The sequence below is a fragment of the Panthera uncia genome, chromosome X (genome assembly GCF_023721935.1).
Source record: "Panthera uncia isolate 11264 chromosome X, Puncia_PCG_1.0, whole genome shotgun sequence".
In the NCBI taxonomy this organism is placed as follows: Eukaryota; Metazoa; Chordata; class Mammalia; order Carnivora; family Felidae; genus Panthera; species Panthera uncia.
The window spans coordinates 97,267,843-97,290,162 of record NC_064817.1 but is presented as its reverse complement, the minus strand read 5'-3'; the positions used below and the strand labels follow the sequence as shown (position 1 = coordinate 97,290,162).

General features: G+C 40.8%; 1 protein-coding gene across 11 annotated transcripts in view; it reads right to left on the bottom strand.

The window, feature by feature from the left end:
• STAG2 (stromal antigen 2) overlaps nt 1-22,320 on the bottom strand; it is a 152,746-nt gene that overhangs the window by 115,905 nt on the left and 14,521 nt on the right. For 3 of the 11 annotated variants that reach the window (XM_049644818.1, XM_049644830.1, XM_049644829.1), the window contains exon 1: nt 21,439-21,909. The exons of 1 other annotated variant lie outside the window; for it this stretch is intronic. The gene's annotated coding sequence lies outside the window, so the exon portion shown is untranslated. 7 more of the 11 variants (XM_049644822.1, XM_049644821.1, XM_049644828.1 and 4 more) reach the window with 7 other exon arrangements.

The following is a 22,320-nucleotide window of genomic DNA, read 5'->3' as shown; positions in this document are numbered from 1 at the left end:
TGATCTCAGGGTTCATGTAATCAAGACTCTGTGCTGACAGTGTGGAACCTGCTTGGGATTCTCTTTCACCTCTCTGCCCCTCCCCTGCTCTCTCTCAAAATAAACATTTAAATTAAAAAAATAAAAATAAAAAATAGGGGTGCCTGGGTGGCTCAGTCGGTTAAGCATCCAACTTCAGCTCAGGTCATGATCTCGTGGTCCATGAGTTCGAGCCCCGTGTCAGGCTCTGTGTTGATGGCTCGGAGCCTGGAGCCTGTTTCAGATTGTGTCTCCCTCTCTCTCTCTCTCTGCCCCCACTCGTGCTTCTATCTCAAAAAGTAAATAAACATTTAAAAAATAAAATAAATTAAAAATAAACATAAAAAAGACAAAAGCATATATACATAAGTTGGTTCTGAGACCCAATTCCAATGTGTTTTTCTTCTCACAGAGCACCCAGTAATTCTCCAGACACCACTTGGGTGTCATACAATGCAACTCAATTCTGACACTAATCTACTGCAAGATAGCATCAAATTCCACAGGTTCAGGGTTCAGTCCTACAGGACTGCCCCTCCCCCCCGCCCCACCAGCATCTTCTGCTCCCAGTTGCAAACCCTGGTTACCTGTGCTTCTGACAATGGGCTACAGACTGGGCGTTCCCATCACCACGTCCTTAGACTTCAGAGGACAGCTCCAAGTCCAGGTTGTTACCGGTACTGCTAACTAACTGGCTATAAATCAGAGGTTCCTAAGACCCTCTCCCTGGGTTCGGTTAATTTGCTAGAGGAACTCACAGAACTCAGAGAGATCCTGTACTTACTAGATCACCGGTTTATTATAAAAGGATATAATTCCCAGGAACAGCTAGATGGAAGAGACACATAAAACAAGGTACAGAGAAAGGACATATTTCCCTGCCCACTCAGAGCTCACCATTCCCTGAAATTCCACATATTCACCAGCCTGAAAGCTCTTGGAGCCCTGTCCTTTTGGGTTTTTATGAAGGCCTCATTACAGAGGCAGGAGACTGATTAAATCATTGGCCAGCTGGTGATGGATTCCATCTCCAGCCCCTTTCCCCACTCCGTGGAGGTGGGAGGCAGGAGGTGGGGGGCGTGGGGGAGGCGGAGCTGAAGGCTCCAGACGTCAAAACACAAGGTTGGCACCACTGGCAACCAACTAGTCCCATCCCCAAGTGCTTTCCAAAAGTAACCTCATTAACATAATGAAAAACACGTTACTCTTTCTCAACACTTAGGAAATTCCAAGGATTTCAGGAGCTTTGTGCCAGGAATGGGGTCAAAGACCAAACATACATACACACACTTCTTATAAATCACAATATCACAACAGCCCTACTTCACATCATAGTAAAAAACTCCAGGCATTAACTTTTTTTTAATGTTTATTTATTTTTTTAAAGAGAAAGCGTGCGCACAAGGGGCAGAGACAGAGGGAAACAGAGGATCCAAAGTGGGCTCTGCACTGACAGCAGAGAGCCCAACATGGGGCTTGAACTCACAACCGATGAGATCATGACCTGAGCAAAAGTCGGATGCTTAACAGACTGAGCCACCTAGGCGCCCCCAGGCATTAACTTTTTACACGTGAAAAAATGAAGTTTCCCAGGTGGTGGTAGGTGGGGGAGTGGGGGAGTGGGGGAGTGGGGTGCTGCAGGGATTATACCGGAATATGGAAAAGCATTTGATATTATGTATTCTTCTCACTAATAATATATACATTACTACAACCGTATAAAACATACACATGGCACTCTGTACTTGTCCTTTTGTAACACTTAATATACTTAATTTTAACTGCTGATTTAATATCTTTTACCAACAGTAGACTAAATTCTTTGAGGGCAGGGACCAGGGTCACTGCTTTATCTCCAGCGCTTAGCACAGTGCCTGCCACATACTGGACACTCAAATATTTGTGGAGCAATTGTACTTCTGGGTATATAAGCCAAGGAACTGAAAGTAAGGATTCAAACAGGTATCTGTACACCCATATTCACAGGAGCATTATTCCCAATAGTCAAAAGGTGGAAGCAACCCAAATGTCCATCATGGATGAATGAACAAAATGTGTTATATATACACAATGGAATATTATTCAGCCTTCAATTGGGAAGGAAATTCTGACACATCCTACAAAATAGATGGAAGCTTGAAAACATTATGACAAGTGAAAGAAGTCAGTCACAAAAGGACATATATTCCGTTTCCCTTTACATGAGGTACCTAGAATAGTCAAATACATAGACACAAAGGAGAGCACTGGTTTATCAGGGACTGTCTGAGGGAGTTGTTTCATGGGTACAGAGTTTCATTACGGGATGATGAAATAACATTGGCGCTGGATGGTGGTAATACCTGCACAACAATGTGAATGTACTTAACGCCACTGAACTGTACACTTAAAATGGTAAAATGTAAGTTCACCAAGAAAAAGTATTTTTGGAATGAAATAATAAGTATTAGAATTTGGGTCGTTTTTCAGATCAATAATTTTTCTTTGAAATGTTATCCCAAGAAGCAGAAAAGTGAGAAGATCCTACAAGATACTCAGCCTGGCGTTATTTCTACCCAAAATAGCTTTTCCAAAAACTTGAAGAAAACTGAAGTGATTATCTACAAACTTTATTTCACATAGAAGTACAGAGGAAACAAAGAAAAAAAGGCTTTCCTTTTAAATAGACTCTAACAGTGGTGCCTGGGTGGCTCAGTCGGTTGAGTGTCTGACTTTGGCTCAGGTCATGATCTCGCGGTGAGTTCAAGCCCTGCGTCGGGCTCTGTGCTGACGGCTCAGAGCCTGGAGCCTGCATTGGATTCTGTGTCTCCCTGTCTCTCTGCCCCCCCATGCTCATGCTGTCTCTGTCTCTCAATAATAAACATTTAAAATTTTTTTAAAAATCGACTCCAACATATCCAATCGTAACTATCATACCTCACATACAAGAACAATCAATTCTTTGATTATCCACACTAACATAAATGTTTCATACAAAATAATTCCAAGAGGTGCTCAGGTGGCTTAGTCGGTTGAACATCGGGCTCTTAATTTCAGCTCAGGTCATGATCTCACGGTTCGTGAGATCAAGCCCCATGTCGGGCTCTGTGCTGACAGTGCAGAGCCTGCTTTGAGATTCTCTCTCTCTACCCCTCCTCCACTCTCCCTCTCTCAAAAATAAACATTTTTTAAAAAGACAAAATAATTCCACTGAATTTTTAGAAAGAAGTAAGCCAGGTATGCCCTCCCTTCTTGTCCCAGACCACTTCACAGCTTAGTGTTATTCTTGGTAACCTGGGACCCAGTGTACAAGAAGAACCCAACTCCCAAGAGATGCCACAAAGAAAACAATCTACATGAGGATAACCATTGATTATATCAGCTTTAAAGAGAATTTCAACTTGACACAATTGGAACAAGTTTTTATACTGTATACAATTTAAAAGCATCTCCCAGATGAGAAATGGATTCTTCTCAAATTTCAGATATTTACCGATTTTATTCTACATTTTCCTAGATTTTCTCCTATCTCCCTGACCACTCTGTATCAATGGTCCTACTTCTTGCTCCTGTCCAATTAACAATGAAATTTTCACCCCTGACCCTCTGCTCCTGTTTATAAGTTCTCCCCTCTAAAAGCCAATGTACTCTATGCATAGGAATCCCTAACATATATTTCCTGCTCTTCTATCTACTGAACTCCAGTTGCATAATATCAGCCTAAGGTTGAAGTATCTAAAATATAATTCATCTCTTTCTCTCCAAAATCAGCTACCATTTAAATGCAAGAGCACAGTACAATATTATCACTACTGTGTTCCAACTACATAAATTATTGCAAGAAATTTTTCAAGAAGTAGAAACAAAGAAAGAGGTATGCATTCCAGAACATCATAAAATAATGACTTATGTGCTATCAAAATATTAACTAAAATATCATTATTGAAAGTTTCAATACATGGCGGTTTTTTAAACATACACTCATATGTACATATGTGTGTATGTATGTTATCTCCTACTAAATTGTAAGTGGCAAAGCTAGGAATCCTCCTCTCTGAAGCCAACTCCTTACTTCATATCTAGCTCCATACTGCATTCATTACAAATGCACTATAAAAGCTCAATGAACAAATCTTTAGGCAAAATGAGGGATTGAAAGTTAAGACCGTAAGAAGAAGCTGGAAGGCAGACCTCTACTAAGAGATAAAAGGCTTCACAGAACCTAGAAACTGAGCTGAGTGCACATACTCCTCCTGGAATTGAAGGCAATTCATGAGAAAAGGCTTCTAAAACTACTAAAGACTCTGCTATCTCCCTACTCCCACCCCAGAACAGGCCCAAGCACATGCCACAGCACTTCTTTACTCCAGGGAATGGGCATCTTGGCCCATTAAGATTAAATCAGTTTAATTTAGGATCAGCTCACAAATGCAGTCTATAATCTCACGATACCACATAATGCATCCACTCAAATATTTATACAACCTACTATGTATGTCCCAAGCACTGTTCTAAGTGCTGGAGTGAAGGCAGAAAAGGGACAAATCATGTAAAGTTGTGTTTGATGGTGAAAAGAGCCACACAGAGAAGAAAGCAGAGTAAGGAGGAAAGTGAATGCTGGGGGCAAAGAATATTACTTTACAGAACATGACCAAGGAATGCTACACCGAAAGGCTAATTACTTGAGCAAAATGTGTCCTGATGAAATGAACTAAGCCAGGCAAAGGGACCAGCAAATACAAAGGCCTTGAGGTAAGAACCAAATTATTTGGGCAAATTACTTAATTTCTTTAGGCCTCAGTTTTCCAATCTGTAAACTGGGTATATAACATCCCCTACACCATACAAGTAAAGGTAGTATATTACATCAAATATCTGACCCATGGAATGTACTCAATACATGAAATTATTACGTACCAGCAAAACCCTCAGCATATTGTCAGGCACACAGAAACACTCAGAAAAAGTACTGTTATATAATCCCCATAATAACATAAATCAGATAGCATTACTTCTTTTACAGCTGGGAAACCTGAGAATCAGAAATTTGTCCAATCCTCTGGACACCTAAAATTCCTATGAGGATGAAGAAACACTCTACAACTAAAGAAATGACTTAAAATAATACACAGCCAAGGGGTGCCTGGGTGGCTCAGTCAGTTAAGCTTCTCACTCTTGATTTTGGCTCAGGTTATGATCTCACCAGTTTCATGAGTTCAAGCCCTGTGTCAGGCTCTACACTAGAGGCACGGAGCCTGCTTGGGATTCTCTCTCTCTCTCTTTGCCCCTCCCCTACTTGTGCTATCTCCATCTCCAAATAAATAAATAAATAAATAAATCGCAACCAAGATGAGGAAACCTTTCACATTACTGTCAACCAATCAGCAGTATGGTGCTTAAGAACATGGACTCTATAGCCCGACTGCCTGGGTTCACATCAAAGCTCCACCACTTCCTAGGTAAGTGCCCTTGGGCAATTTACATTTTTGCTTTGCACCTCTGTTTCCTCAACTGTAAACAGGAAATAATAATAGTACCTACTTCACAGGGTTGTTGGGAGAATTAAATGGGTTACTTTCTGATATCATTTCTATCTCAGTGCGCAGCATTTGGTTATGTAGTGTTAGTAGTAGTAATAGTATAAATCTTTTTTTTAAAAATCATCAAAATGTTTCCACTTCCCATGCTGAATTTTAGAAATCATAAAGACACCAGAAGTGGAAAAGCAGCAGAAAATGGAGACAGGAAAAAATGAAGAAAAAAAAAAAAAAAAACACCACACACACACACACACACACACACACACACACACAACCACAAAGTGGCATTATAATGTTGCCTGGACTTAAACCAATTTACCTGAACAGATTTTTCCTATTAGTATTATTGTCCTTTAGTAGGAACACTAGTAGTAAGATATGTGCCAACAATGCTTTAGATAACATTTTATTTCATAGTTTATAGCAAGTTTAATTTCTTAAAATTAATTCAGATGTCATTTTACTGAGGATTAAAACAAATACAATATAATAAACTTTATCATCTTCCCCCCCATCCAATGCTCTTCTAGGTACTATTCAACACTTATTATAAAATATGAAACATCACATGTAACTTCAGACTAAGAATGATTTATCCTCTATCAACTACTGGTAGAAAATAAGCCTTTCTCCAAAATCAAAAATACAAGAAACGGCGTGCCTGGCTGGCTCAGTCGGTAGAGCAGGTAACTCTTGATCTTAGGGGTCATGAGTTCAAGCCCCACATCAGGAGTAGAGTTTAGTTTAAAAAACACAAGAAACAGCAAGTGTTAGCAAGGATGTAGAGAAAAAGGCATCCTTGATCATTGGTGGTAGGAATGCAAACTGGTGCAGCCACTGTGCAAAATAGTATAGAGGTTCCTCAAAAAAAAGAATAGAATTGCCATATGATCCAATAATTCTACTACTGGGTATTTACCCAAAGATTACAAAAAAACTAATCAGAGGGGTGGCTGGGTGGCTCAGTCAGTTGAGCATCCATCCAACTTCGGCTCAGGTCATATCTCACAGCTCCTGAGTTTGAACCCCACATTGGGCTTGCTGCTGTCAAGCATGGAGTCTGCTCTGGATCCTCTGTCCCTGTCTCTCTCTGCCCCTCCCGCACTTGTGCATGTGCACACATGCTCTCTTTCTCTCTCTCTCTCTCAAAAAGAAACATTTAAAAAAAAAACCTCTCTTTCAAAAATAAACATTTTAAAAAAACACTAATTGGAATATGCACCCCTATGTTTATTGCAGTCTTATTTAAAATAGCCAACATATGGAAGCACCCAAGTGTCCATCGATAGATGAATGGATTAAGATGTGATAGAGGGGCACCTGGCTGGCTCAATCAGTGGAGCATGTGATTCTTCATCTCGGGGTTAAGTTTGAGCCCCATATTGGGTGTAGAGATTACTTTAAATATTAAGTAAATTCTTAAAAAAAAAAAGACGTGGTGTGTACACACACACAATGAAATACTAATCATAAAGAATGAAATCTTGCCATTTGCAACAACATGGATCTAGAGAATATAATGCTAAGTGAAGTCAGTCAGAAAAGACAAATACCATGATTTCACTCATACGTGAAATTTCAGAAACAAAACAAAGAAAAAAAGAGACAAACAAAAAAAAACCCAGACTCTTAGGGGCACCTAGCTGGCTCAGTCCATTAAGCGTCCAACTCCCGATTTCAGCTCAAGTCATGATCTCACAGTTTGCGAGACTGAACCCCTCATTGGGCTCTGCACTGACAGCCCAGAGCCTGCTTGGGATTCTCTCTCTCTCCCTCTCTCTACCCTCCCTGCACTCACGTTCTCACTTTCTCAAAAATAAAAGTTTTATTTTATTTTTTTTTAATTTTTTTTAACGTTTATTTATTTTTGAGACAGAGAGAGACAGAGCATGAGCAGGTGAGGGTCAGAGAGAGAGGAAGACACAGAATCTGAAACGGGCTCCAGGCTCTGAGCTGTCAGCACAGAGCCCGATGCAGGGCTCGAACTCACAGACCGTGAGATCACGACCTGAGCCGAAGTCGGACGCTTAACCGACTGAGCCACCCAGGCGCCCCTCAAAAATAAAAGTTTTAAAAAATTGACTCTTAAATATAGAGAACAGATGGTTACCAGAGGGGAGGTTGATAGGGGGATGGGTGAAATAGGTAAAGGGGATTAAGAGTACACTTATTGTGGGGCACCTGGGTGGCTCAGTCGGTTAAGCATCCGACTTCGGCTCAGGTCATGATCTCACGGTTCGTGAGGTCAAGGTCCATGTCAGGCTCTGTGCTGACAGCTGGGAGCCTGGAGCCTGCTTCAGATTCTGCGTCTCCTCCTCTCCCTACCCTTCCCCTGCTCACACTCTGTCAACCTCTCTCTCTCAAAAATGAATAAACGTTAAAAAAAAAAAAAGAGTACACTTATTGTGATGGGCACCGGGTAACGTATAGATTGTGGAGTCAATATATTATACACCTGAAACTAATAGAACACTGTTAATTATACTGGAATTTTAAAAAAATTCACGCATTTTTAATTCTCAAAGCAGAAAAAAAAGCCTTGCTCCTACTTTATTTCCAAAAGTTCCCTAGCTACTTTGAGAAATTTAACTTCCTCCTCAGTCTCAACAATTCAGGATTACTGTCTCTTTAAAAAAAAAAATTATTTATTTTAAGTAGGCTCCATGCCCAACGTGGGGCTTGAACTCATGACCTCAAGATGAAGAGTTGCATGCTCTACCAATTGGGCCAGCCAGGCACCCCAATTATTGTCTCCTTTTATTCTCTTTCCCCCCAAAAAATTATCACTATGAAATCTATAAATCAGCCCACTGGGAGGCAGTGTATCACCATGTAAAGAAGTACTGTATGCTGGAATCAGGCAGAAAGAACTGTATTCAAAAGTAGGCTCTGCCACTTACTAGCTGAGTGAACTTAGGTAAGTCACTTAACCATTCTGGAACCTCAGTAAATGAAAATACCACCAACTGCCTCACAGGATGTTGTAAGAAATAAAAAAAGTCAATGTTAGGGAATGTACAACTTGCCACGTAGTAGATGTGGTAATGATATCCTATACAAACTTAAGATTTCTCATTAAGGCAAAGCCAACTAGAGGAAATTAACTACTTCTCTTCCAACATACAGCCCCTTAATGTGAATATTCATAATGTAATTATAATGCAGGGTTAAATTTCTAGAAAACCTAAGGTTTAATTCAATTTTCACTTGAGAATCTGTATAACATATAGTACATGACACAAGGATTCAAAATTAGATAAAAACACAATTCGTAGTCAGAAGAAATTAACAATCTACTTATAAGAGATAATGAAAAAGTTAACAATCTACTTATAAGAGATAAATGAATATTCACCAATATTGTACATTTAAACACTATATATTTATACACACACATATAATTAGCTCTCATGTTAGATTTGCTATTTTTCTGCAGCAACCTAGATACCTGTTTCAATCTAACTTCAAAAGTTTAGGAACTAATTTCCTACTAAAGAATCTTTTCTAATATAATGCCATATTGTCCAAATAATCCCTCTGAAATTTTTCAAGTATATTTAGAACACCATAATATGAATGCAACTACTGAATATTCCTCAATGAATGGTAGCACTTTATGCATTGATATTTAATCAAAACTCAAAAAAGTACATATACACAGAGCTGGAAAAATCCATTTATCATTGACAAATTTGCTTTTCAAAAACATACCTTCATGCTTCTGCTTCCCTGCCAACCATGGCTACCACCACTTCCTCAATTCTCCTGCCAGGAATAAAGTCTGAGGAATGCCTTTTGGCCTGAATGAGTAGTGGAAACAGGGAGGGATATATCCCAAAGGAAAAATATTACGGCTTTGCTAATATTTCCTACATTTTCGTTATTTCTTTAGTGTAAAAGGGAAATTCTCAAAGGTTCATGTTCCTATCTTTAATACTATTTCTTTAAACCACAAAAAAAGGCATTTTTTAGGAAGAGGATATTAAACATGTTCTTTGTAATAATATTCTAGTTGCCACAAAGTTTGCAAATTAGGTACAAGGCAGTGGACACACTGGTAAGTGTGGAAAAATTCTCCTTGCTTTTGAAAAAGGGAAAATGATTAGAAATGCAAGAAAAGAGGGTATCATACATCCCAATCCTGTAATGGAAATACTTCAAATACACCAAACCTAAATCATCATGTATATCATATTCAGAGAATGAATTTAATGAGTATCATATAGTGCTATGAAGACATTTCAAGCTAACATTCTAACAAAGAATTCAAAGTCAAAAAGTTAAACACAGGGGCGCCTGAGTGGCTCAGACGGTTAAGCGGCCGACTTCGACTCAGGTCATGACCTCGCGGTCCGTGAGTTCGAGCCCGAGTCCCGCGTCGGGCTCTGTGCTGACAGCTCAGAGCCTGGAACCTGTTTCAGATTCTGTGTCTCCCTCTCTCTGACCCTCCCCCGTTCATGCTCTGTCTCTCTCTGTCTCAAAAATAAATAAATGTTAAAAAAATTTAAAAAAAAAGATAAACACAAACATGCATAACTTTAAATCCCTTTTTTTAAGTTTATTTTTAAGTAATCTCTACACCCAACATGGGACTCAAACACACGACCCTGAAAGACCCTGGAAGAGTCACATGCTCTTCCACCTGAGCCAGTCAGGCACCCCAAAATTCCTATTTAAAAGCAAGCATTTACAACATGAAATAAAGACACAAAAGAATGCCATATAACAGTGACTACTGATTGCCTCTTTTGCTTTTACACAACACCATAACATCATTTAGGTCTCAACTTTTGGATAACAGTAACTAGTTATAGGAGATGATCGTGGTCTCTTTTAATTTAGTTTTGTTTTTTAACTTTTTTGAACATTTATTTATTTTTGAGAGACAGAGACAGCATGAGCAGGGGAGGAGCAAAGAGAGAGGGAGACACAGAATCCGAAGCAGGCTCCAGGCTCCGAGCTGTCAGCACAGAGCCTGACATGGGGCTCGAACTCACAAATTGCAAGATCATGACCTAGGCCAAAGTCGGATGCCCAGCCGACTGAGCCATCCAGGTGCCCCTAATTTAGTTTATTAACCACCACCAAAAACTGAAGCATTCTAAGGCTACACTTACAAGTCCTCAATTGTTGAGGTGCCTGAGTGGCTCAGTAGGTTGAGCGTCTGGCTTCGGCTCAGGTAGTGATCTCACGGTTTGTGAGTTCAAGTCCCACATCAGGCTCTGTGCTGACAGCCCAGAGCCTGGAACCTACTTTGGGTCCTGTGTGTGTGTGTGTGTGTGTGTGTGTGTGTGTGTGTGTGTGTGTGTCTCTGCTTCTCCCTCAGTCACTCTCTGTCTCTATCTCTCTTTCAAAAATAAATAAACATTTAAAAAAATGTTTGTAAAGTCAATTGTTTTTTCTCCAAAAACTTTTCAAAGTAGTCCTTAAAAATACTTGTCACCAGGGGTGCCTGGCTGGCTCAGCTGGTAGAGCAAGCAACTCTTGATCTTGGAGTTGGGAGTTTGAATACCACTTTAGGTGCAGAGATTACTTAAAAATAAAGTCTTAAAAAAATACTTGTCACTATCTCAAAGAGCACTGTATCAAAAAAAAATAAAACCTGCATTGATGACTATTGGTTTTGGCCTAATAATATTCTTTTATATATAGTAATCCCAGTACATAGTGGTTTGTATTTGTTGTTGTTGTTTTTTCAGAAAGAGCATGGGGGGGGGGGAAGAAGGGGAGGGGGAAGAGGGGTGGAGAGGGGGAGGGGGAGAGGGAGAGGGGAGGGAGAGGGAGAGAGAGAGAGAGAGGGAGGGAGACAGAGAATCTTAAGCAGGCTCCACATTCAGCACAGAGCTGGATGCAGAGCTCCTCAATCCTACGATGCTGGGATCATGACCTGAGCCAAAATGAAGAGTCAGATCCTCAACCATCTGAGCCACCCAGGTGATCCCCCCACTTCCAATTTCATGATAGCTTTTAATGAATTAAAGAAAAGATTTACAAAACTAAACAGACCTACTTACTAACCATGCAGTTGTTTATAAGATATTGACACCCACAAAACCTCCAAAAGTAAACTAGCCAAGGGATAAAAAAACACACAAATTCCTCAACAAAATATCAAAATAGCCAAATATGAAAAAACCTAAAGTCCTCTTAAGATCAGCTCTCTGCCACTCACCCCCACTAAAAAGGGTGGGGAGGGAATTTTCATTTACAATAGAGTATAATCTGCAATTATGCTGATTTCATTTCTCCAAATGTTTGAATTCACCTACAATAATCATTTTTTTTTTGGGGGGGGGATGTACCACAAATATAAACAGGCGGGAATATAAGGCAACTACAAAAGTCATCAAAATAAAAGAGAACTATTAATTTTATGAAATGACACTTCAAACTCTACAAGACAACTCTCAAATTATGTTACAGAATCAATTTAACTTCAAATAAGTCTCTAACCTGTAAGTTTTTCTTTCTTTTCTAACACCACTTCTCCCTAGTCACAAAATTATTTCTCTCTCACTTTTCTTCTAAGAAATTTCCCACATAAAAACCTCCATGAAAAAGCATACAATTAACATTTCCTCCCTAGAAAACAGTAAAGGAAGTCTGAGTAAAATGTAAGAAAATCTGTTTACAGATTTCAAACAGTAAAAGTAGTTATCTTGGTTTTTTCCTTTTATTTCAGTGGACCTCAGAAGCTATTTTTTTTTTAACAGTGACTCAAAAGTCCAATAGTCACTTGAAAAAAGCCAACTGGAAATTCTCCTGGGTAGAATTTTAAAAACACTGTCTCTCGTCTTTTACTGTCAACCCCACACCAACAGAAATTCCTCCAAGTAAAAATAACAAACTCTCAGAATATGGCCGTTTAAAGTAATTAAATCACTTTCATGCCCAAATAAATTGTAGAGGCTGTGAATCCCTTCCTACCACTTACTAATTAGGCAAGGTTTCCTCTTGAAAAATGGGGTATTCATTAGGGATGTCATATATCCTAGCTTCTCTGGGACAGTTCCCATTTATACTATTATCCCAGAATGCCATCTAGTTAGAGTCCCCTTTCATTCTCCTAAGTATGCTGGGGTGGCTCAATCAAGTTAGGTGTCTGACTCTTGATTTCAGCTCAGGTCATGATCTCCTGGTTTGTGGGTTTGAGCCCTGCCTCAGGCTCAGCACTCACAGCGCAGAGCATGCTTGGGATTCTCTCCCCCTCTCTCTCTGCCCCTTCCCCACTTGCATTCTCTCTCTCAAAATAATAAACTTTTTTAAAAAGTATCCTGATTTGAGCAATAAATTATAGGATAATGGGTAACAGGGTTATGAAGATTTAGAGAGGTAATGCAATGTAAAGCATTTATAACAGTGTCTGACACAGAGTTAAGAATTCAGTTAGTGTTAACTATTCCTAATGTTAGTCACCATCAAATGCTTTATAAGAAGTTTTGAATTGAGGGGCGCCTGGATGGCCCAGTTGGTTAAGCGTTTGACTCTTGATTTCAGCTCAGGTCATAGTCTCACAGTTTGTGACATAGAGCCCCACATCGAGCTCTGCATTGACAGCGAGGGACCTGCTTGGGATTCTCTCTCTCCCTCTCTCCCCCCTTCCCCCGCTCTCACATGCACACGCTCTCTCTCAAAATAAATAAACTTAAAAAACAAGTTTTGAGAGGCACTGCCACGCCTGGGTGGCTCAGTCGGTTAAGTGTCCGACTTTGGCTCAGATCATTATCTCACGTCTGGTGGGTTTGAGCCCCGCATCGGGGTCTGTGCTGACAGCTCAGAGCCTGGAGCCTGCTTCAGATTCTGTGTCTCCCTCTCTCTCTGCCCCTCCCCTGCTCACGTCTCTCTCTCTCCCTCCCTCTCTCAAAAGTAAACAAACATTAAAAAAAAAAAACTTTAAGTTTTGACTTGTATAAGGAACAGTGCTCCTACAATATTCCTTTTTACAAATAAAATTATTCAACTTCCCACATTCAGTTCTTTGAAACAACTAAGTAGCACTAACTGCTTGAAATCAACACTAACCAATTTATCCAACTTATGCCACAGAGATGACAATATTATCAATTACATTCACATTTTATCATACAAAAGTTTTAGTAGAGCTATATTAGGGTTACTGACAGGAAAGTTAACTGTGAAAAGTAAAACTGCTTAGCACCAAACCAAGTCCCTTAATATTCTAGCAGCCCTTCTCATCCAGGGTTCCACAAGGTTAACCACAGAACTCAGAAAATGATGTGAGTGACAATTTCCTGAATTCTCCCAAGAATGGTACAAAACTAGTATCTTCCTAGATACACAGGAGAGAAACTAATTCATTGTGTACAATGGATGTCTTGGGGCATAATTCTGTTGTAGAACACCAGGGTCTTGGTATTCTTGGAGTACAAAAGGGGAAAATATGGATGAAAAGACTCAATACTGAACAAAGAAATCTGGATAGAAGACTGCATCACTCCCACAAAATAAGGGAATAATTAACATAAAACATATAAATTGCACTCATGGCTATGAAAAACATTATACATTGTTTTACTTCATCTCCACTAATTTATCTTAGGCCAGATATCCAACATCTAGCAGTCCTTCGGATAAGAAAAGTTCTAGTTGTAGTTTATGAAAAGCAAGAAGGAAAAAGCAAAGAAAGCTGAGACTAATGAACCTACTAATAATCCAGGTCACCAATATTAACTATTACCTGATACAAATTAGAACAAGAAAATTTAATAAAGTGAAAAGATGAACTAGAAATTAGAAGCAAACAGAGAAGATATTAACACTCAGGAGGAAAGAGTATTTTTAAGGTACCATTAAATAACAAAATCCCCTTACAGAATCAATCAGAGCAGTGAACTACAAAAGTTGCATAAATTTTTATTTCAAATCTAAACCACTCAATAAACAAGCTGAATGACTGGGGAACTATTCTCAGACACACTTAGCTTCCATTCTGTATAGAACATAAATGACATAAGGGAAAAATTTTTCAGTGAAACCATTCTATCTACCATAGTATGACCCCTACCCCCAAAAAGTCAAAACTATAACTCAACATGTTATCACATTAACTTTTGTATAATGAGCACACACAAACAAAACCAAGGCTCAGATTTCTTTCAACTATCTTTTAGCGTAAAACACAATTTAGACCCTTCATCGGGCAACAACTCATCTAACCCTGTGTAAAAATCTGTATTTCCCTTGCACTGTATGTGAAAAAAAAATCTTCATTTTGTAATATTAAAATGAGGCATGCTTTCTGGTGATAAATAACCCAAGACCTAAACCAGTTAAGGGAAACTACTGAACTTAAAAAAAGTACACACACAAAGGTTTTCAGGCCAAATTACTTTGGGTGTAAATTCAGGCTGTCAATTATTATGTGACAAGTCATTTATTCTTTGAGAGCCTCAATTTTCCCATCTGTGAAATGATAATAACCACCTATCATGCAAGGCAGCTGAGAAGATAAAACAATAAATGTTAAAACAGTTATTGGCATTCAAAAGGAACTTAAAAGTACACTAAATTAAGTTTCTTTCTTAGAATATCTCAAGATTCAACAAGTTAGAGGTCAAATCCAATTACAACAAATGTTGTGCATGCAAAATTTTAGTGTAAACAAGACTTACTTCTTCCCCCTCTAACATTCTGACATTATAAAAGAGTTTTACTTTGAGTTTACATTAGATTATTCAGAACTTACAGATATCTCTCTAGTTGGTCTCATCAATCCTATTAATGCATTTTCCAATCAAATAATAAAAAAGAACAGAGCACTGACATTACTCACCCTCCCTTCCTTTGGAGGAATGAGGAGTGTAAAACAAGTTCAATAATCTCTTGACTAACCATATGTAAAGACTTCTTGTTTTTTTCTGGTTAGTATCAAAGATGGAACTATAGCAAGCATACATTAAGAACACAGTTCAGGGAGCAGATCACCACAGCTGCTAGAGATGTAGGGGTTTTTTTAATGCACATATTCAAAAATTAAGACTCCACAAGCAACACCACTTACACAGAAGGAATATAAAATTTGGTTCAATTAAATGCAAAGCAGGCAACCCAGGATATGTTAAAAAAAAATCTGACAATTTTTTCTCACATTATCTTTACCAAACAGAAACATGCAATAACCACTGCTCATGATAGCCAGAGACACAGAGAATTATTATACAGGGACAGTATTGAGCCACAAATTAAAAGTTCAATGCATGTATCAGATGTAGAAAACTACAAAAGGAAAATGTAAAGAACTTTTATATTTGCCTGTATCTTTAAAGTTTCTTTATTCTCCAATGATTAATCACATTTCAGGATATACTGATACCCATAGCTAACTGGGACTATCCCTTTCCTTTGCTAAGCTTCCCCAATTTCCAAAATGGGTATACAATAGTGCTCCATTGTACAATGAGCTGTCATTTCAAGTATCTGAATAACCTACGAATAGCAATTTCAAAGTGCTAATAATATAAGACCCGGTTGTTGTTTTTAAACATGTGAGACACAAAAGTCACAATATTAAAGAGATATGAATCTTATCCCGCTAGGATGTAATGAACAGATCATGGTGTCCATTTAACATAAATTTTCTTCTCAAAGTTTATTTATTTTTGAGAGAGACAGTGTGCACAAGCAGAGAAAGGGCAGAGAGAGGGGGATAGAGGATCTGAAGCAGGCTCTGTGTTGACAGCAGCCAAGTCCTATGTGGGGCTTGAACTCATGATGAGATCATGGCCTGAGCCCACGTTGGCCACTTAACCAAGTGAGCCACCCAAGTGTCCAGGTGTCCATTTAATGTAAATTCTAAATTAAAAGTTAACTTGCAGCATCAAAAACTGAAGTCTTCCATCTGTTATAGAGCCCAAAGCAAAAAGAATACACTATTCACTGTTTACTCTCTTCCCACACATGACTGTGGGTGGCATCAGTTAAACATGCAGAATATTAAGCACTACTAAACCGTCCAAGGCATATTTTCACATCTAATGCTATATTCCCAAAAGATAATTTATTTGAGCCTGAGCCTACTCCCCACTTCTCCCCACCCATTTTAATACACAGGTCCTCAGACAACCACCAAAGTCAATAATGTAAGATCGATAAAGAAAATTATGAAAAAGAAATAAATGCAAGACTTAATTTCATTCAAATCTTTAGTGTTTGGGCTTTAAAAAATATCCTAACTGGGCACCTGGCTGGTTCAGTCAGAAGAGCATGCGACTCTAGATCTTGTGAGTTCAAGCCCCATGTTGGGTGTAGAGATTATTTATTTTAAAAAATAAATAAAATTTTAAAAATTAATAATCCTTACTAAATACACTTCAAAGTTACAAAACTCGTAATTTGTTGGCTTAGTAGTTTAGCTGTGGCCTTCCACAATAAATCTGAAGCCACAATCTTCATCATCTACTTAAGATTATTTGCATACAAGAATTCAAAAAATGTCATCTGTCTTCTCATAACATTCTTAAAGCTAAAATTTGCATATGAATACACAGACTAATATTAACAGTTATGAAATATCTTCCTAGACTAGGGTGGAATTTTGTTTTAATAATGATGAGGGAACACACTTCACCCAACATAAAACTTAAATATCCATTATTTTGGATTTCCTTTAGAACTTTGACATATTCAAAAATACATCCGGAGCACCTGGCTGGCTCAGTTGGTGAAGCATGTGACTCGATCTTGGGGTTGTGGGTTCAAGCCCCATGTTGGATGTAGAGATTACTTAAAAATAAAATCTTAAAAAAAATACATCTCATAGGGGTAAAAAGCCTGACACTGAACAACACAAAATTGCAGAAAATAAGGCACTTACCTTCAAAGAATGTAGAAGCAATTCACAAATATATTAATTAAGGAAACTGAGGATTTTAATTGCAATGCACTTTTACTGTTGATGGGTAATGGTCAGAATGGCCTTAATAGAAAAACATTAGAATATTTTACATACCGACTTTTAACTACAACACTAAATCCTTAAAGTGAGGAGTGCGATTTAAGTCACTTTATAAGTAAATGTTCATTTTCATATCAGTTTTTTTTTAAGAACCCACCCCACCCCCACTGCCAGTCTCTGATAACCTTAGAATGCTATAGTTATTTCACAGTAGGAAAGAATGGCTAATAAGTACATTTCCTTTCCAATCCTAGTCTCTACCCATTCATTAAACACCAAATACTGAAACTGAATTCAACTCCTACCTCTATGTTCCTACCAGGAATGCGCCCTAGGGCACCCGAATCCCTTCCACTGTCACTTACTGCAACTGCCAAAGCCCCTCCTATTAATAGTAAATCCCTTTCATACTGACTCACTGTAACCCCAACTTAATGAAATAGACAACAAGCAAAATTTACAAAATCTGAGAATGGAATTTTCCCGTTTTCAAAGGATTAAAAAAGAAACTAAAAGTAGAATACATTCAGACTAAGTTACAAACATATAGAGTTCAACCGATTTGTAAGTATTTATACTGCTTATTCTATACTGGTTCAAATTAAATATTTTTTTGAAAGTTTGTATATCAGGCATTGTGTAATTACTTATGCAAAAGGCCAAGTTTTCCACGCAGATAACTGATAGGTAAATACAAATGTATGCCATCACATCAAAATTGCAGGCCAATTTGAAATTTTTTCTTACAATTTTTTTAATTGTGGAAATTTTCAAGTACGCACAAAAAAGTAGAGAGAATAATAGTACAATAAGCTCCCCTGTACTCATCCAGCTACGATCAACTCAAGGCCACTCTTGTTTCATCTCTACCTCCCACCACTCTCTCTTCCAATTATTATCTTCAGAAAAGAATTAAGAAGACACTGTGCTCGGTAAGTACCCTGAAAAAAACCCAAAGATGCTAAAGTATCAAAGACTAGTAAGAAGAATTTAACAGTGACTGTCACCCTAAAACAACTACTTGCAAATTTAAGAATTCAGTTAAAAACAAAGAAATAGCCATCTTTAAGAATTTTAATAAAGTCCATAAATCCAAAAGGCATATTTAAAATTATACCTAAAAGGAGAAATAGGAATAGGTGGTGAAAATGAACTTAAATATCTGCAATTAGCTTACATTCATATAGCACCTCGGCTCAAAACGAAAAAAAAAAAAAAAAAACAGACTATTTAACATAATGTGTCATAAAATTACAATTCAACCACTTGAAAAACCGCTGAATGCTTATGCCTTAACTGGTCCTTCTGATCCCTAATTACAGATTGATATCAATGTAAAAAGAAAACCAGGCATTTTAACGTAAGCGTTTTAAAATGTTCAAAATTAACCCCACCGTTCATTGGAAAATATATGAAAGCAAGTCTAAACTACCTGAATTGTATGTCATTAAACAGAAATGTATATCCACTTTCCAGGGCCCAGGTTTTTTTTTTTTTTTTTTTAATAAGTTCACATATACCCTGAAACGCAACGCGCTAGGCTACAGATAGAATTAGAAGACCGCCTCCTGCTCTTGCTCCTAACCAATACGCAGAGAGAGAAGGTTGGCAGGAAAGTGCTGCGAGGACAGTAACAAACACCAGCAGCTCCCGAGCAGGCCCTGCTAGAGCCAGGAATGACGCACTTCGGTAACCCGACTCTTTCTCCCCTCCACCCCCGCCCCCAGCAGCGGTGCTGACACCGCCAACAGCCCGGAGTAGGAAAAAAGACAACAGAAAAAAGGCAGAGGTTGGACCGCACCAGGTTTCATCAAGAAACCTCGATTATTCCTCTTTCGACACTAACCACTAGGACTAAACAGGAAAAGAAGCTTCGTGCTTAAGCAAGTCCCATCATGGTGGTTTAAGAGTCACTAAATTAAGCTGATAATGAGTCCAATCCACAGAGACAAATACAGGGTGTGGCTGCCGTGAAATACGGCGGTCCGTGGGAGAAAAGGGGTATGGAATTTACACTCCAGTATGAGGGGAAGATGGGGCTTTACCAAGGGGAGGGGGGGCGGCCCGCGCATTTTAAGGAACCATTTCAAAGCAACACAAGCTTTTCGTTTACTTAAACCTAATCCCACAGATCAAAAGTTTCTAATAGATATATCGTGTAAACTGTAAATAACCATTTAATCAAACACCATGACCCTCAATTAAGAAACCATCCGAGAGAAAGGAGGGAGACGGTAGGAAAGGGTGGTAGGCAACAAGATATAAAACATTTCTAGGCCACGCAGGAGAAAGTCTCACAAACCGGATGAAACTACTAATGCAATATTAAAAATTAAAGCTGAACACTGCAGCATGAAAAATCTCACGATAAAACCCATTATAGTTCAGGATTAAAAATAAAATGACATACACACCAAGGGAGAGCGGAAACTAAATGTCGAAAGTACAGCGGTTTATAAAAAACTAAAGGCAAAACAAGACCTTCTCGCGACGAGGAAAAAAAAAAAGGCAGAAATCAACAATACGTTTACGAATGTAGGCCAGAAGAAAATGGGAACGGGGCTCAAAGTTTTGCGGAACTACTTGATGCTGTTTCCCACACCTTCTCTCTCCTATGGCCCATCAGACCCTTTTCGTGCTAAAATCGCCGGCCACAGATCACCGGGTACGCGACAGAAGAAAAAAGAAAGTCAACCCCAAGCAAGAATAAAAGTGTAGAGAGAAAAAACAGAAGCTGCCTACCTGGGGCAAGGATCAGCTCAGTTCGTGCCTTGAGAAAGACAGTGCGGGTGGGGGTGGGAACGAAAAGCAGCACTAAAACTAAAACAAAAGTGGCGCCAAAACCCCCCAACAAACAGCCTTCCACTCCCGCCCTTCCCCCCTCCTCCCATGCCAGGCAGGCAGGGCCCCCTTCGGGGCAAGGTCTGCACGCGGGGGCCAACACTGCCAGACCCCAGCCTATTTATAAAATTGTTGCCCGAAGAAAACTGACCGAAGTCGGGCCTCGGAAGGGATGGAGAGATCGATGCCAATCGCTTTCCCAAGCAGTTCCCCCACCACGCGCTGGAGATGATGGGGCGGGGGAGAAGCAGAGGGGCCCGTCACATGAATGTTGTTCCCTCTCTAGGAAGGGAGGAAGAGAGGGAGGGAGCGGAGGGAGGGAGGAAAGGAAAGAGGGGAAGGGAGAAGGGAGGGGGCACGAGGGAGGGGTGTGATCAGAGTAGATTTTCCCTCGCCTCCCTCGGTCCGAGGCCCAAATATACACAACTGAGCCTCCGCTTCTCCCCTCCCCCCTAGGTTCCCAGCACCACCATTTTGCTCTCTTCCTTCCCCTCTCCACGATACCGCGCTCTCCCCCACCCCAGCCACAGCCTCCCCGGCTTTCCTCCCCCGACTATGGCTCGCACCCCACCCCACCTCCAGTTTGGGCTCTCCCAGGCTTAAGAGCCTGCCGGAGAAAAGGCACCTAAATCTAATGCAACACAGAGAAGCGGAGCCTCCATCTTGCGCTGCTCCGCGTTCTCCATTTTGGGCCACCCATGGGGGGGGGGGGTCTCCGTGGAGGCCCCGAGGGAGAGTTGGGCGAGGGAAGGAAGAGAAAATCTTCAGCGAGGGTAGTCGAAAAGAAGAGTCGTGCAGTAGAAAGCCACTCTAGGAGTAGGAGGTAGGGAGGAAGGGGGGCTGGAAGTTCCTTGGTAGTGTTGAGGTGGCCACTTGGGGGGAGAAGGCAGAAAGAAGGGTTGGGGGTTACGCGGGGACGGGGAGGCTTCTCCCCGTCTTGACTTGGCCACCCGCTCCATGGCTGGCCCCGCTGGGGGCAAAGGGAGTAGAGGGGAAATTAAGTGGCAACAGAGTGCCCATTCTCTTTCCCTCCCAACTCTTCTCTCGCGCCCTGCTTCAACCATACACACCTCACGGTGGGCCCCGCGCCCTCCGGGTGCCCCTCCAAACTTCTAGAAGCTTCGCCTCCGCCATTTTATAACTTACCTCCCCCCTCAGCGTACACAGAGGCAGCAACGAGACTGTTCGCCTCCCCCACTCCTCCTTCCTTCTTTCTCAGGCCGGGGGCTTCTTCACCCCTGGGCTGGTACAAGATATTTTCCCCTTCCTCTTCTTTACACCCTCGAATTCTACTCAGGGACGGAAGCTCCCGCGGTTCTAGAGCGGTGGGGGGTTTTGAAAGTGGCGGTCGGATCCGGCGGGTTTTTTTTTTTTCTTTTTTTTTTCTTTTTTTTTTTTTTTTTTTTTTTTTTTGGTGGCGCTTCGGGATTGTTTGGGGTGTTCGCTCTTCGGCGACTTGGAGGCGAATGGAACGCGCAGGCGCCATCTGTCGGCCACGAACCCGCGCTCGGCTCCTGTTGGGAGGGAGCGGCATCTAGCGGCAGCGAGCTGGCACTGCAACGCTTGTCTCCCAGCGTCCTCCTCCCTATCAACGACCAATCGTGGCCGACTGCCTCCCGGGTTCAGCGTCTCCGACGCCGCCTGCAAACGAGGCGCCCGCAGGGGCGCGCCGCCGAGTGGGGTAAACAAGGTTCCGTGCCCGCGCCTGACTTACTCATTCGTTTGGCCGCGCTTCCGCCGCGGACCCGATCGCGCCGCGTTTCCTCTCTCTTTAATTTGGGGGGTCGAAAGGAGGTCGTTAGGAATGTCCGGCAGAGCCCCGGGCCGTGGGAAATCGGAAACCGGGGTCGCGCGGGACTCGTCCCCCGGACTCCTGCGCCCCGAGCGCAGCCCGAGGTTGGCAGCCCAGCCGGGCATCACCCTTCCCTGTCCCCTCCTCTGGCACGCCCCAGCGAGGGGCCTTCCGCCCTAGTTCCGGGACCTTCTTTTCCCCCGCGGTCCCTACCCCTTCCCACCGAAAGAAGTCTA